The sequence below is a fragment of the Chelmon rostratus genome, chromosome 20, assembly GCF_017976325.1.
Source record: "Chelmon rostratus isolate fCheRos1 chromosome 20, fCheRos1.pri, whole genome shotgun sequence".
NCBI classification, from domain to species: Eukaryota; Metazoa; Chordata; class Actinopteri; order Chaetodontiformes; family Chaetodontidae; genus Chelmon; species Chelmon rostratus.
The window spans coordinates 3,006,451-3,020,716 of record NC_055677.1 but is presented as its reverse complement, the minus strand read 5'-3'; positions in this window follow the sequence as shown (position 1 = coordinate 3,020,716).

Here is a 14,266-nt window from a genome sequence, read left to right as displayed (position 1 = left end):
ACAATTTCAGTTGGAGTTTTGTTTTTGTCCAACAAATGAATTGAATATTAATTCTCCCTTTGGTGTCCACACAGAATCCTCAGAAAAATATCCTATTTATCTTTAGCTAGCTGCTAGCTAGCTAAAGATAAATAGCTAACTTTGTGCCGTTTGGTGCTGGGCAGGTTTGTGCTGGCTGAAAGCAGCTGCCTGTCGTTGAAAATAATAAGTGTTCATATAAAAAAATGTGCCATTTTGGTGAAATGTTATCAGCGCAGCTAAAGGCGTCACAGAGCTACAGAGTTCAGTGATAATTCTCTGTAGGTTTGTCAGTCACATGAAAAACACAGTTGTGTTTTTTTAATCGATATTTTATATTAAAATATTTGTTCATACATTCATTAATAAGTTGTGGCTTCTCCATTTTTTTCCACGAAATTCAAGCACATATGCTAGTTCTCAAAGTATCGTAGCCTAGCAAATGCAGGTATTGACTCACAAACTTTGAGTAATTCTCCGATTTACCAATACAATAATCTCTTGCTGTAATTCTGTTCAGGGTTATTTTATTGCTGTGTAAAAAGAGCAGCGAGCACTTGAGGAAGCTCTCCTCAAAGTAGTCTTGTGTTGTGATACCACTTAGTCATCTCTGAGACGTCTGCTGATGATTCGAACACTTGAACTGTGTGCCACGCGCCGCACTGTTCTCCAGGAAAACCGACTTGACAGCTTGACAGGATCACTCCAAACATTTAAGGAGGAGGCAGAATGGAAGCTCTTAACCTCCCACAGCTCTTAAAGGCATCTCAAGCAGCTATGCACACCCCCACACACACACACATACACACACACATAGAGAGGCATACACTGAAAAGAACACAAACTGCTCAAGCACACACTGTAGAGGGAAGTGCTCCAAAAAAGCTCTTTTAAAAGAGAAATGGTGCAATCACAAATCCAGATACACACTGATACATAAAGGTCCCACATATGTGAAGATAAAAGAAGTTTTCACAGAATTCAGCAATTTACCAATTTAAGAAAGTGTTCCTGAGTCCATGCAGTAAGATCCTTCATGTGTTCACAAAGTGGTGAACCTCGCTCCAACCCCTGAGCCTTTCCAGGATGCTCCTTTCATCATGATACTATCACCTGTTACCAATCAACCTGTTTACCTGTGGAATGTTCCAAACAGGTGTTTTTGGAGCGTACCACAACGTTCCCAGACTTCTGTTGCTCCTGTCCTGACTTGTTCAAAATGTGTTGGCAAAATCAAATTTAGAATGAGCAGATATTTACCAAAAATGATGAGGTCAAACATTAAATATGTTGTCTTTGTGCAGTTTTCAGTTGGGAATATGTCAAAAAGGATTAGCTAATTATCACATTCTGCTGTATTTATGCCTTACACAGCAGCCCGGCTGTTGTGGAATCAGTATTCAGACCTTACTTACTCAAGTAAAAGCAACATTAACTTTAAGTATGAATGATAAAAGTACTCATTGTTTAATGTCAGTGTTTTACCAAAAGCACAAGTTGTTTCAGTAAAACCACTGAAAAAAAACGAATGCCAAAATAATAAGATACATGAAAATAGTGACGTAGAAGACTCACAGAACATTCCCTAAAAATAAAAATAATAAAATAAAAAAAAAAAACAAGGTTTATCAGAGTAAAATGGGCCAGGAAAAGACAAACAACTAATGTAAGGAATTAATGCTAATAAGACTCAACTGATAAAACACTTTTCTAACCAACATTAAAGACCTGCAAGGCTGAACCCTGCACCTCCTGCAGAGAATACGTTCCATTAAAAGAAGCCACTGAAATGACCGGCTTCATAATGTTTCTGTGTTGTTCTGCGGTTTCATTGTCCAAACTGGAGAATGTGGTGTGTTTAAAGGGCTGAAGCTGAAGTGAGAAGCTGTAAAATGTCTTTACTTCTGAGGTCTTTCTTCATCTTTCTGTCCTCTGTAAACTGAATCATCACTGCAGGATGTTCTAACCACAGAGACCCCGACCGTTTATATCGTTCTGTATGAAATATATGTGCCTCCTCCAGCTTTATGTGATACACGCAGCATATCAGACTATCCTGCCACCACCACCACCTCACACTGTAAATCCCCTCGGGAGCCAATCACGCTGATGCCTTTCACATTTGTGCATAATGCAGACGTCATGAAGATGAAGCGGCAGCGCGAGGAAGGAGTCAACGAGATATGAGCTCTGAGACCATCCACGCCGTGCTGTCCGTCTCCGCCCTGGAACTGGAGAATCTGAGGGGAAATCATGTGTTGCGCTCCAGTGCTGCAACTTTCCTCATCCCATCTGGCCTCCCTCACCACACATTGTTAGCTTCAAAGACGCTCTCCTTCCCGTTAGCGAGAAATCACTTAAGAGGGCTGTTTCAAATTGCACAAGCTTTCGACTGTCTCTGGTTCAAACAATGCACCAAAGCAGGCCTTTCTTCCCTTTGAAGGCTGCACATTGTGTGGGCTTTTCTGTGTAGATCTCTCCGCAGAGGATGACGAGAAGAAAGCGAAGCAATCTGAGGCAGAGCGAGCAGTTGTTGGCCTGTTGCGAGACCCTGAAAAACCACACACACACACCTCAGTTCGCTCACATGAGGCGACCGACGGAAACACACACTCTCGTCTGTATTTACCTCCCCTCCAGCCAGGAAAGCCATTACTGCTGCATATGTCATTACATGTTTCATTTAGAACAATGTCAGTGAGACCGGTTTCATTACCTGGTCTCAAAGGCCTGCTGAACACTGCATAAACTCTAATGGTGTGGCCAAACATGATTCATTATTTATTCAATACATTTGTGTATTTTTTCCCCTCGGGGAGCAGCATTAGTCATTATCGGTCAATAATGGGGTTCAAAGCTTGACAAGAAATAGCATGACTCTAATAATGTTCTTTTTGACTATTAATTCAATATCGTGTGGAAACATCTTTTTTTTCACCCATTTCACTATTATGAGAGGGGGGGGTTCAAGCGTTTTAGCTGACATAATCAGAAACTGGGCTGACAGTCAACAGCCGGAGCAGCTCTTTTAGCTAAATGCTAATAATCAGTGTGCAAACATGCTCACAATGACAACGCTAACATGCTGTGTGGCAGGTGTAATCATACCATATTTAATTTACTCCTCCTCTTGTGGGATGAAGGCACACTTGCAGTTAAAAAAGTGTTTACCAATTTATTTTTTATTATTTTACTGTTAATTTGTGCTTCATCACTTTCCAGACAGGCTCAACACACATCAGGGTGAAGGTAACGCTCAAAGATGGCCATCATAGCGGGAAGGAGGGCGTGATATCATGTAAATATGGGGATAACCTGCACATTTGCAGTGTTGCACACAATGGTTCACATGAAGAGTGAAATAAATAGTTGGGTCAAGACTGACAAAAAAGGTCCAGAGAGCCCTGCCTCAAATCAGTGAGAAGTGTGTGTGAATATCAGATCAATGGTTTTGGAAAGTTAACGAAATGTTCGCTAGAGGAAAAGTCAGGTGATCACCAAAACTGTTGCAAGTCATTCTGAGGGAGATGTGAATGTGTGGAGTAAATCTGATAGTTCAGTGGTGGACACAAACACTGGTGAGAGCTGCACTGCTAGCAGGGCTAAATGATTCCTCTGTGCCTCGTTTTAAAATATTTCTGCTTGAAACAGGTGAAACTGCTTTGAAACTGACATTTAGAACAGATACTCTGATCTGGATTATGTAGATATTTTCCCAGTCATCCTCTGGACCACCAGTGACTCACCTGAACATTACACAAACACCCACCTTAACAGTCACTGAAAGTCAGTCTAGATAAAACCATCAGTTTAATGGTCTTATGCAAATGTTTGATCACAGCAGGATGTTTAAGGGATTATGTGTAAACTGTCAGATTTTCCCTTCAGGGAGGAAATGAGTTTGTTAAAATGGACAAAAGGAAGATGCAGCAGTGTCCACCTGAGGAAATAAGCTGTCATACTGCAGGAGGTTTCATTATCTTACCTCCAAAATGTTCTATATCCCACTGACATCTGTCTGAAAATTTTAAATTTAAATTCATGTTTTCCAAGACTGGGATTTATCTGGAATATTTAATGTGTGTTTTTCCAATTGTATGGATTATTTATGAATGTTTTTTTTATCATTGAGAGTAAATTTTTTTGAGTACATTTTGTCATCTGATGGATTGTACAGTTTATATAGAAATAGTTCCATCTAGTGGACAAACACAATTACTACAACCTCTTAACCACAATTACTCCCCAAGCCATATTGGAAAAACAGGAACTGCAGGGGCCAAAAAAGGGTGTTTTTCATGAGGCAAGACAGCAAGAACTAGCATAAATCTGTGTTTATTTTAATGTTAATAAATAGTGAACAGTGATTTATTTACAACTCATTTTGGTGAAAATAAATTAAGTGTATGTCATTTTAAAAAAAGTGTGTTTTTCCACTTCAAACTGTGCTCTTGTGTGAATCAGCATCTTGTGTCTTTTCTACAAGTTCCTGCAGAGAGAAAACAAAAATCACACAAAATATTAAGTTCAAATCTCTCCATATTCATCATAACATGCCCGACTACTGGATAAAATATGGTGGATTTCAAATATTGGATGCATTCACCACATAATGAATGATACAGACACTAAATGTCATGAAGAACACTAAAAAGGTTTGGACTGAGGTTTATGCTAACTTCTCTAGAAAGAAAGAATTGAGAAAGAGCAGGAAGTGGCAAGAATTTTGTCTTGATGTATTAATGTGTCACTTTTTTCCTATTTCTAAAGACACATCAGCCAAAACCTCTTGATCCATTTAGTGTCTGTATTTGTGCATGTTAGCATACCGAGTTCTTCTTTTCTACATTTAAAGGCACCCTTTTTACTGTGTACATCTTGATCTTTGATTCAAGCGGAATGGCAAAACCGAACCTTGTGATTGTGCTTGTGATTTGTGTTTTTTCAAGTGTTGTGATCTGGCATCATTCTTGGAGAAGTCAGCATCAGAGTTAGGCATCACAGCTTTCCATGGCTTCTCTGTCAGATGATAAGTTACAGCGTTACAAAGAAAAGCAGAGTTACAGAACAGTGTGTTAAAGGTTGTTTCTCATGACATCAACGTGAGAACCATTTGCTTACCTGTTTGCCACCTGTGCGTCAGGTAAATCTGATCCATGTTCCTCCATTTGTCCTGGAGGGAAACCGGCACGGCGCAGTTCTCATCCATTTCTCGGATGGTGTTGCCGTGGGGACAGTGGCGCAGCCTCTCCCAGGCAACAGATCGATGCTGTGGCTCATTACACAAACAGTTCTTTTCCTTCAGCTTTGGGTACATCGCTGTGGAACATGTCTCCAGGTTCTGCTTGGAGGCCAGCGGCCTCTTGAGATCAATGAGCTTCCTGGGATCATCAGCTGCCCTCCAGTTCGGCGCTGTGCGACATGAGCCGTTCTCAGAAGATTCACCCTCAGTGTCGTGTCCATGTTGACGGCCACGGACATCAGGACTGGAGCCTTTTCTCATCAGCTGTTTCTTGGAGTGAGATTTACAGGCTTCACATGTTGGTAAGAGTGCGTCATTCCTCTGTTGGAAAGGAATAGCTTTTCTTTTTAAGGACTGACCATCGAGTCCTGGACCAGCAGACGTGCAGATCCTGCACTTTGCCAGGCATCTGGTGCAAAGTCGCTCCCTCTTGGACACATAAGGGGTAAACGCATTCTCACTGAAATCTCTGCTGAGGCAGCATTCATGGTCAGAGAGGCTTCGCCGATCCACGTTCCCTTTGGGTTTGTACCGCTCTTTTGGCTTACGGATAGTAGATTGTTCTTTGTACTCTAGCTCTAGTTTTCTTCTTCTAGAAGGAACATCTAAACTATGGCTGTTCAGAGGTCTGCTCTGCTTCTTTGGAGTTGGTGGCAACTTGCTACAATAGTAGACATTGTCAAAGTCAGCGAGCCAGCTGGTTGAGGGAAGGTAGGCAGGCAATGATTCGAATGACGTGTCCTGCTGATCCTGGACATTTGTTTCCAGTCTATGTTGGTTTCTATTTGCCTTAAGAGGTGAATTATCCAACAACAGCAAATAAGGTGCATGAGGCACTTCTGCTGTTGGTGTCAACTCTGTCATAGGAGGTTCCTCTGCAACATTAACATCCATGATGGGGCGCATATCAGCTTCAGACAGTGCCTCATCCCCAGGACCCTCCACAGTGGGGACCATGTCCTCCAGTTCATCCTCTGTCAGAGGTGGCATCTCAATCACGGGGACGAGCTCTTCTGCAAGACACTCCTCTCTGACCGTCAGCACATCTGCTGAGGGCACTTCAGCCATAACAGCCAGGATTTCATCGTGAGAGTCTGTGTGGCCATTTTGGATCAGCAGTTCAGGGGAGGGAATCAAAGATTCCTCCTCTGTCCAGATTGTGGATTCCATCCTCCTCAGCTCGTCCAGGTACTTGGGGTCAAAGGGCGTGTGAACAACTTCGAGGTGAAAATTCTTGGATGTCATATCTTTCTGACCGCTCGTCTCCTGAACATCACCATGAGCGGCCACTTGGGAACCAAAGCTGGAGGAGAGAGTCACAAGGTCTGTCTGGTTTCTGGACTCCTCCAGAGCAGGGATCTTCTCACTGCTGTTGGGCGTCCCAACTAACAGGATGTCAGGACAAGCTTGGAGTGCCTTCTCTGACTGGTCTGCAGGAAGGCACAGTCCCTCGTCCTGCAGCACGCTGCCCTGGACGGAGCTACACTGGACCATGTCTTGGGAGAAGCTGTGGGATACCTCTGTGGTCTCATGAGAGTGAAGAAGTTGCAGTCCCACCGGCGTGGTGCAGCATTCAATCCTCACTTCCTCTGTCTGAATCACATAGCTGCCATTTGGTGGTGTCCTGGTGGTGGAAGGGGGCACCATGTCCTTTAGCTCCAGAGAAAGATCCCCCTTCTGCACAGCTAAGGCCGGTGAGAGCAGCTGACCAGCGAGGACACTGGTGGTGCTGTTGTTGCTGCTGCTGACTGGGAGGTCACGGGAGGCCTCCACATCACTGGAACCTGGGGTGCTAGTTCTCTGGGTTGCAGACAGTGGCTCAGTTTGAACCTCAGAGCTGGTCGTTTCTCTGGTCTGGCTGTTGTGTTGGTAGCGGAACCTGCGGGAGTGGTAGGCCATGGTCTGATAATGCTGAGGGTTGAGCATCCGTCTGTAGTCCATCAAGTGGAGGTGGGTATGGGGTACAACAAAGCCAGGTGGCTCCATGTACAGATTTGGCTGATAGTTGGGCATCACTGGCATGCCGTAACCTTTAACAGATGAACAAAACAAGGACTGAGTAATTTCTAAATGTTATTCCAATCAAAGCACATCTCACTGTCTGTTCAGCTTTTTCTAAAAATCACACCAAACTAGAGTTCTGCTCCCAGACTCAACAGGTTTCAGGTTAAGCTGCTGCATGACACTTCTGGCTTGGGTTTGGTCATTGGTTCTCAGATCTGGCACCAATAACGCTGAGCTGGGTTACAGATGCAGGTATGGGCAGAGTACTAGTCTCAGTTTTAGGCCTATGCATAACTTTTACACCAAAGACAAACTGTATGCAAAATGGGCTCACTGCTGCAGCAAAACAGGATACAAAGATAATAGTTTAAAGATGACTAGACTAGCCTAAAGCCACCCTGTCAGTTCTGTGAGGCTTTATGTAGGCACAGTGCTGGTCTTAGATAAATGCCAACACCGCCATGCTAACATGCTGATGTTTAGCAGGTATAATGATTACCCTGTTCATCTTAGATTAGTTTAAATGTGCTAATTAGCACTGAAAACAGTACAGCTGCAGCAGCTTTTGCAGGTATTTGGTGAAGGATTGGACAAATTACAATTTTTACTTGATGATGGCACTCGAGGAAAGGTCAGGAGATTAAACGTTACTACAGTTAATCCTGAGGCGGAATATCAATGTCTGAGTGGTTGAGTAACTTCACCCAAAACCTCAAACTCATGGTGGCGCTAGAGGAAAAGCCAGAGGATCACCAACACCATAAACCACACCAATACCTTGTCTAGAAAACATGAATGTCTGCACATAATTTTGGCGTATGTGGCATGAAATAACGAACAAATTCTAAATGATCCATGCAACCTGTGCATTTGAGACAATACAGGTCTATAAAAAATGAATTTGCAGCTAATATGTGAAATACAAGACAAGGAGAAATACAAGAACTAAAAATAATGCAGAAAAACATGTACAGAAAATGCAGAAACCATGGCAGAACTTAGTAGAAGCAGTTTTCGAAGGTGTTGCATTAATTGCTCTGTCCATGTAACTTAAAGGGCCTTTGGGAGCAGTGATTGTTTCTAGATAACATGAATCGTAAGTATTTTCAGGGATCAGACTTGGAAATTTTTGTGTTTTTGGCACTTACCTAAACCCGGGTAGCCGTAGTATGGGTTGTAGGTCACAGGCATGGGCACTGGCACATGCCACTGCAGGCTCTGCAGGGGCAGGTATGGCTGTGAGGGCTGTATGTAGAAGAAAGGTTTGTGGTGCTGCTGGTGCTGCTCCTCGGGACGTGAAGCTCCTGAAGGCCCGGTAGCCGGCTGATGGGGCCCCTGGGCCTGCTGAGCTCCATGTGGTGGGTTTGGACCCCGAGGGCCCAGACCGTAAGAATGTTGCATGGTAGATGTGGCTGCTTCCATATCTGGCGAAGAGACGAAAAGTTACAGCGAGTTAAAATAACCGTTTCATTCTTTGTTAGCAAATGTGTTGCAAGATGCCGGATGTATTCAGAAGAAAACACTTACTGAACACGCAAAAAGAAGGTGACCACTGACAAGTAGATTTCAAAGTATGTTTTAAATTGGAAATCAAAGGTGTGGACTCATGAGACAGCCCAACTTATCAAACGCTGCACTGATTGGCTACATTTTGGTTCCAGGTGACCAATTAGAGTTCAGTGGCCTTCTTTTAAAGCCAATGAAAAATGTTTGCTTGTGTTTTACTCATTCCCTCCCACTGTGGTGCATCAGCTCACCTGAGGAGAGGCGGACAATAGACAGGTGAGAAAGCACGATTGGTGCCCTGAAGGTAAAGGAGGTAAGAAGCTGATTGGCTTTAATTAAGGACAGCAGACCTGCAGCTTGTTGAAGTCATTGGCACAGTGACTCAAAGTGGCGCATCCTTTTGTTTTTAGCATCTTTGTGAAGCTCATGGCTAATTTTCCACAAGCATCACCTCATTTGAAGGTTAGCGTCCCTAAGATGCAAAGCACATATTCACACGGCCTGTGTTGAGATGCAGGTTTGACCCCTGAAGAGCCAATTATGAGGTTAGATGATAGCTCGCTCGGTAGCCTGGAGCAGTATTTATTAACTGAAGAATTCACATGCTCTGAGAGACCAATTTGTTGATTTGACCAGGGATTTTAGATCAGTACCACTGTTCAAAGAAGTTTTCTGTTTGGATTCTGGTCAGTGTGGTTTCAGGACAAAACATCCCAAACAGGTTTTACAGCACATTCTGCAATTCCATCACTCAGTGGACGTTTTGTCGTAAAGCCTCTCCCTTAAAGAATAATTTTCTACATTAGGTGTTCCAGCAGCTGTGGAGTACAAAAACACATTAAAGCATCAAAGGTTAATGGATAAGAGGACTGCAGCTAATGATTTTAATTGTTGATTAAACTGATATAATTTCTCAGATGATTAATCACTTAAATGTCAGAAGATATAAAACCAAAGGTGACGTCTCCAAATGTTGTTTTATCTGATTAACAGTCCATAATCCAAACATTCACTTTACATTGATAAAACAGAGACAGGACTCAGCAAATGTGTCTGCTATACAAGCTTTAAACGACTAATCCGTTAAATTAGTTTGATTAATTTCCTATCAAATGACACATCCATTATTCATCTCATTGCAATTCAAGCTGATAGGCTACCACCGGAGGAGACAGAGTGTGTCACTGGACAGAACAAACACCTCGTTCTGCAAATCTATACTGGTTTCCTACTGAAGCCATATGAAAGTATAGTGAATTACCAGCAGATCAAATTAGAAAATATACTTTTAATTGTACAGCTCAAGAAGCAATGTTTTAAGTATTTAACACACTATCATACATCTGATGCATAAAGAATGAAATCTAAGGTGAGTAAACTGCTCGAATTTGAAACCTGTGCCTGGTTTTACTCCAAGTTATGCAGATACACGACATGAAATCAGAAACGTCTTCTTCAGACAAACCCCCAGTGTTAAGATGCACATCACCTGCACAACCCACAAGTTTCCTTGTTTTAAATAAGTCTAGATCTGTGAGCGCAGTGTGAACTGTTGCAGGATGTCATGATGTAAAATGATTCCACACAAAGCTTAAATGATGACAATACTTTATTGGACTGGCCCCAAACAGTGGCACACCATCTGCAACACAACCTTTCAGCCCATTTGCCTGTTTGTGAAATTCATAAATCCTCAATAGTGTCACTGCATAAACTTTACTTTTTTTTTTAATCTAACAAAAAGAGGCTTTCTGTGCAGTGCATTTCACCTGGTGCTCTAAATATTATTTATTACATTATCCTGGAACAATTACACCTTTTGGGGGGGACCTGAGGAGGAAAGGAAACATTTCATTAAAGTATGTTTTCATCGAGACAGAAGTTTGAACATACTGAAGTGCATTTCACCTACAGTTCAACACACTGTGTTCGAAAGTCTTTCCCGGGACATTAGCATCTTGGCTCTCCTCTCATTGTAGAACCTGACAAAGGCCAAATAATAAATAAAAATGTCAAATAAATGCGACAGGCGGGTCAGTGTTAACGGTGCTGCGACAGAAAATCCAGCATTAACCTCTCTCCCAGGGTAACGGTGGCGGCTCATCGTCATCATTGTCCTCATCTCTTGGCCTGTGGTACATCACTTTCCTCTGAGCACTCAGCTCTGTCCGGTGGATGTGAGCAGAATCGAATACCAGGGTCATGACAATAAAAAAAATTTAATTTGAAGAATAAATTAAGACCGTGTCATGAGTCTGCATTTATCTTAAGTCAGACTTGAGTCGTGTGCTGTGTTGTTAAAGCATATTTTCTACAGATTTGAAATGCGTATGAATCATTCTGTGGCATAAATCTCTTTGAATTCAGTCACTCATGAAGTAAATGAGGTGCAATTGGTACCAAATATAGAGCGACTGTGGACGCAGCCCTTTTCTGGCTCCTTTGCTAAGATAATCTTGGAAGCTCGGTGTCCTTCATATTGTTTATTGTGCTCCCAACTTTAGACTGTGTGGTTCCATCTCAGCATTTCATGAACATAAAAGGGGTGAATGAATAAATTTGGAACAGAACTGCTCAAACTTGGCTGCAAAATTCTAATTATGCTGCTCAAGCTGTTTGGGCCGACTGATGGAGATGCAAACTGATCGCACCCGTAAACTTAAAACTTGAACTTGTGTGTTCGGTTGTTTCTATCAGACATGTGCGGGGCTAAGCCGAACCTTGACGTTGCAGAGGGGCTGCTTGTCTCCTCCTGGGGATCACATCTCCATCTCTCCACCTGCTCTGATCCGACGTGGTGAGATCGTCCCTGCAGAGTCTTTCTGCGAAACAGGTCACACGTTCAGTACATGTTTCCTACATGATAACACGACTAGAGTGAAACTGGCCTGCAAACACAGCACAGAAACACATGGAGTCAGCTGAAGACGATCCTGGCAGAGACTTACCCTGACATGTTCTGCACTGCAGCTCGCTGCTCGTCTCTCCAGCCTCACCATCAGCTGGCTCCTGCTTACAGAGATCATGACCTTCTCCCTGGTTTGCTGGATCTGAGGGATCTTTGTACTGGCCTCTTTTATGCCAAGGTTTTGCAGCGTGTCTCGGTGGGACAGAATGAGGCTTCCTGGGTGCAGAATGCTTCCTCACAACCACTCTGACGGGCTGCTCGCACCCTCTTCCATATCTGCTGTCCTCCTCAGAGTCCCCGGCGTCATCCCTGTATATCTTGGAGCTGTGGACTTTGCTCCTTCCCGCCCCTTTTGCAAGGCTTTTCCCACAGCAGGCACACATGAACCTCTTCGAACCTGACAGCCACACTTCCTCTGCTTCGTCAGCAGCTTGTGGGGACCCACTTACAACTTCTCCAAGCCTCCTGCCTGTATACACATGTTTGGGGAAAAGATCCACATCGTCCAGATCTGTGGAGAACATCTCATCTCTGGAGGACAGCTCGTCCAGAGACGGGCTGAGAACGCTCATCCGCTCGTGGGTGGTGTGCATGGACAGGTAGTTGTAGTAGAAGGGACCAGCAGGGGAGGACAGCTGGCCGGCTCCAGCATCTCCAGGTGTCAAAATGTTCTCAAAGGGCAGCTTGAGGATCTGGTGGTTTTGATCAGCTTTCTGATGTTCTGTCTTTGAGACTTTGTCGCTACTTTTTGCATCTTTGAGCTCTGGCTGACTGGAGGTGAAGGAACAAGGGGGCACTGACGGTGTGGCAGGCAGGACCGGGTCCAGTCTCTGCTTCAGCAGCTCTTCAACGTCACATGTGGGAACACTTGGCTCGGTCACTGAGGTATCTGACTGGATATCCGTGATCGCTACCTTCTCGAGAGGGAGGAAGTGTTCATCTGCTGCTGGCTGCTCGACCTCAGAACACACTTCATGAACAGAGGAGCTATCAAGGGGGAGCTCCTCTTCCAGTCCTCCTGACCAGGATCCCTGAGGGGTCAGGACGTCTAAGTTCCTTTGGCTGGAGTCACCGTCGTACACCGCTGTCGTGGAGTCACTGAAGGTCACAGCTGGAGAGTCGAAATGGCTGCTATCAGGCGCTGAAGGCAGGATGTGGCCCTGCTCCTCACTTGTCTTCTCTTCTCCTGGAGAAAACATCCCAGAGGACTGCGAGGCAACGCCTGAGTCCAGTTCTCTCTCTGCATCCTGCACCTCACCGCCGCGAATCTTATCCAGGCATTCGATGAGTTTGGTTATGGCGTCACTGGGGTCGGTTTGAGCCTCAGAACAGGCCATTTCTCGACGTCCGTGAGGCTGTGGGTGATACTGCTGGCGAGGCACGTCATTCCAGGTGGGAGCGTGGAAGCGAGGTTCAAACATTCGCCTGCAATCCATTGGATATATCGGGGCATGTGGCAAAACAAACCCAGGATACTGCAGGTACTGGTAAGGGGGCAGGCAGGGACGGCCAAAGTTGAAACCTGGGAAACATAAATACACACAGTGAGTTTTCAGGCAATAAATGCTGGTTTATAACAAAAAACGAAAGTTTAAATCGCTCGATACCTCCAGGCAAACCATAGTGACTGTATGGGTTGTTCAGCTGCCAGTGCTGATAGAGGTAGTAAGGTTGAGATGGGGGCTGGACATAGAAGAAAGGTCTGGGATGCGGACCTCTCTGCTGCCCGCTCCCAAATGTATGTGGTTGTTTGCCTCCATCTGCAGGAAGCAGCAGGTTCAATTTGAATGTGAAAAATAGCATTTTCGCATAAAAATACGATTCTCTACTGTTAGAGGTCTTTCAAAATGTTCCTACACAACTCAGATGCTACTAAACCAACATTTGGATATGAAATTTTAAGAAATCTTTACCGTCCATTTTCTTTCACGTGTTTGCTCCACCTGTCAGAAATAAAACACCGCAGAGGGATGAAAACGACCAGATAAACATCCAACAGCCTCGAACAGTCAAAGAAAGTTTTTGCAGTTTCTCTGATAAACAAACAGAAGTAGAAACTCCTCACTCTGAGCTCCACATAACATCATACTAACAAAAGCTGAAACATCTCCGCTCATTAGTCAAATAGGAAACACCTGCTGCTCCGCCTGCACCGCTTCAGTTGCAGGCGGACAAATTAGTTTCAATAGCGTCCGTTTAGGCAGGATGAAAAGAATCATGTTCTGCAGTAGAAACATGCGCAACGCTGAAATGATAAAAAAAAAAGACCAAAGGGAAAACAATGAATAAAGAGAATAAAAATGATTCAGTTTGACGAGGTCCAGTTGCGAACGATTGAATGCCCTAAAGCTTACAATGACCTGGATGAATGAGAATATTCACAGGCAGTTTAAAAGTCTTTCATGTGTCCAAGTCATCATTTTCCTTCGGAGCACACATCAACACATTGCAGTTGCTTAAAAAATGTTGACTGCATGGATTACGCATTAAAACTTCCACCAGAAAACCGTGTACGGTTTTTATTTTTCTGCCATTTTTATCATGAAAAATCCAAAACCCATACTTTAAAATGACAATCGTGACATCAA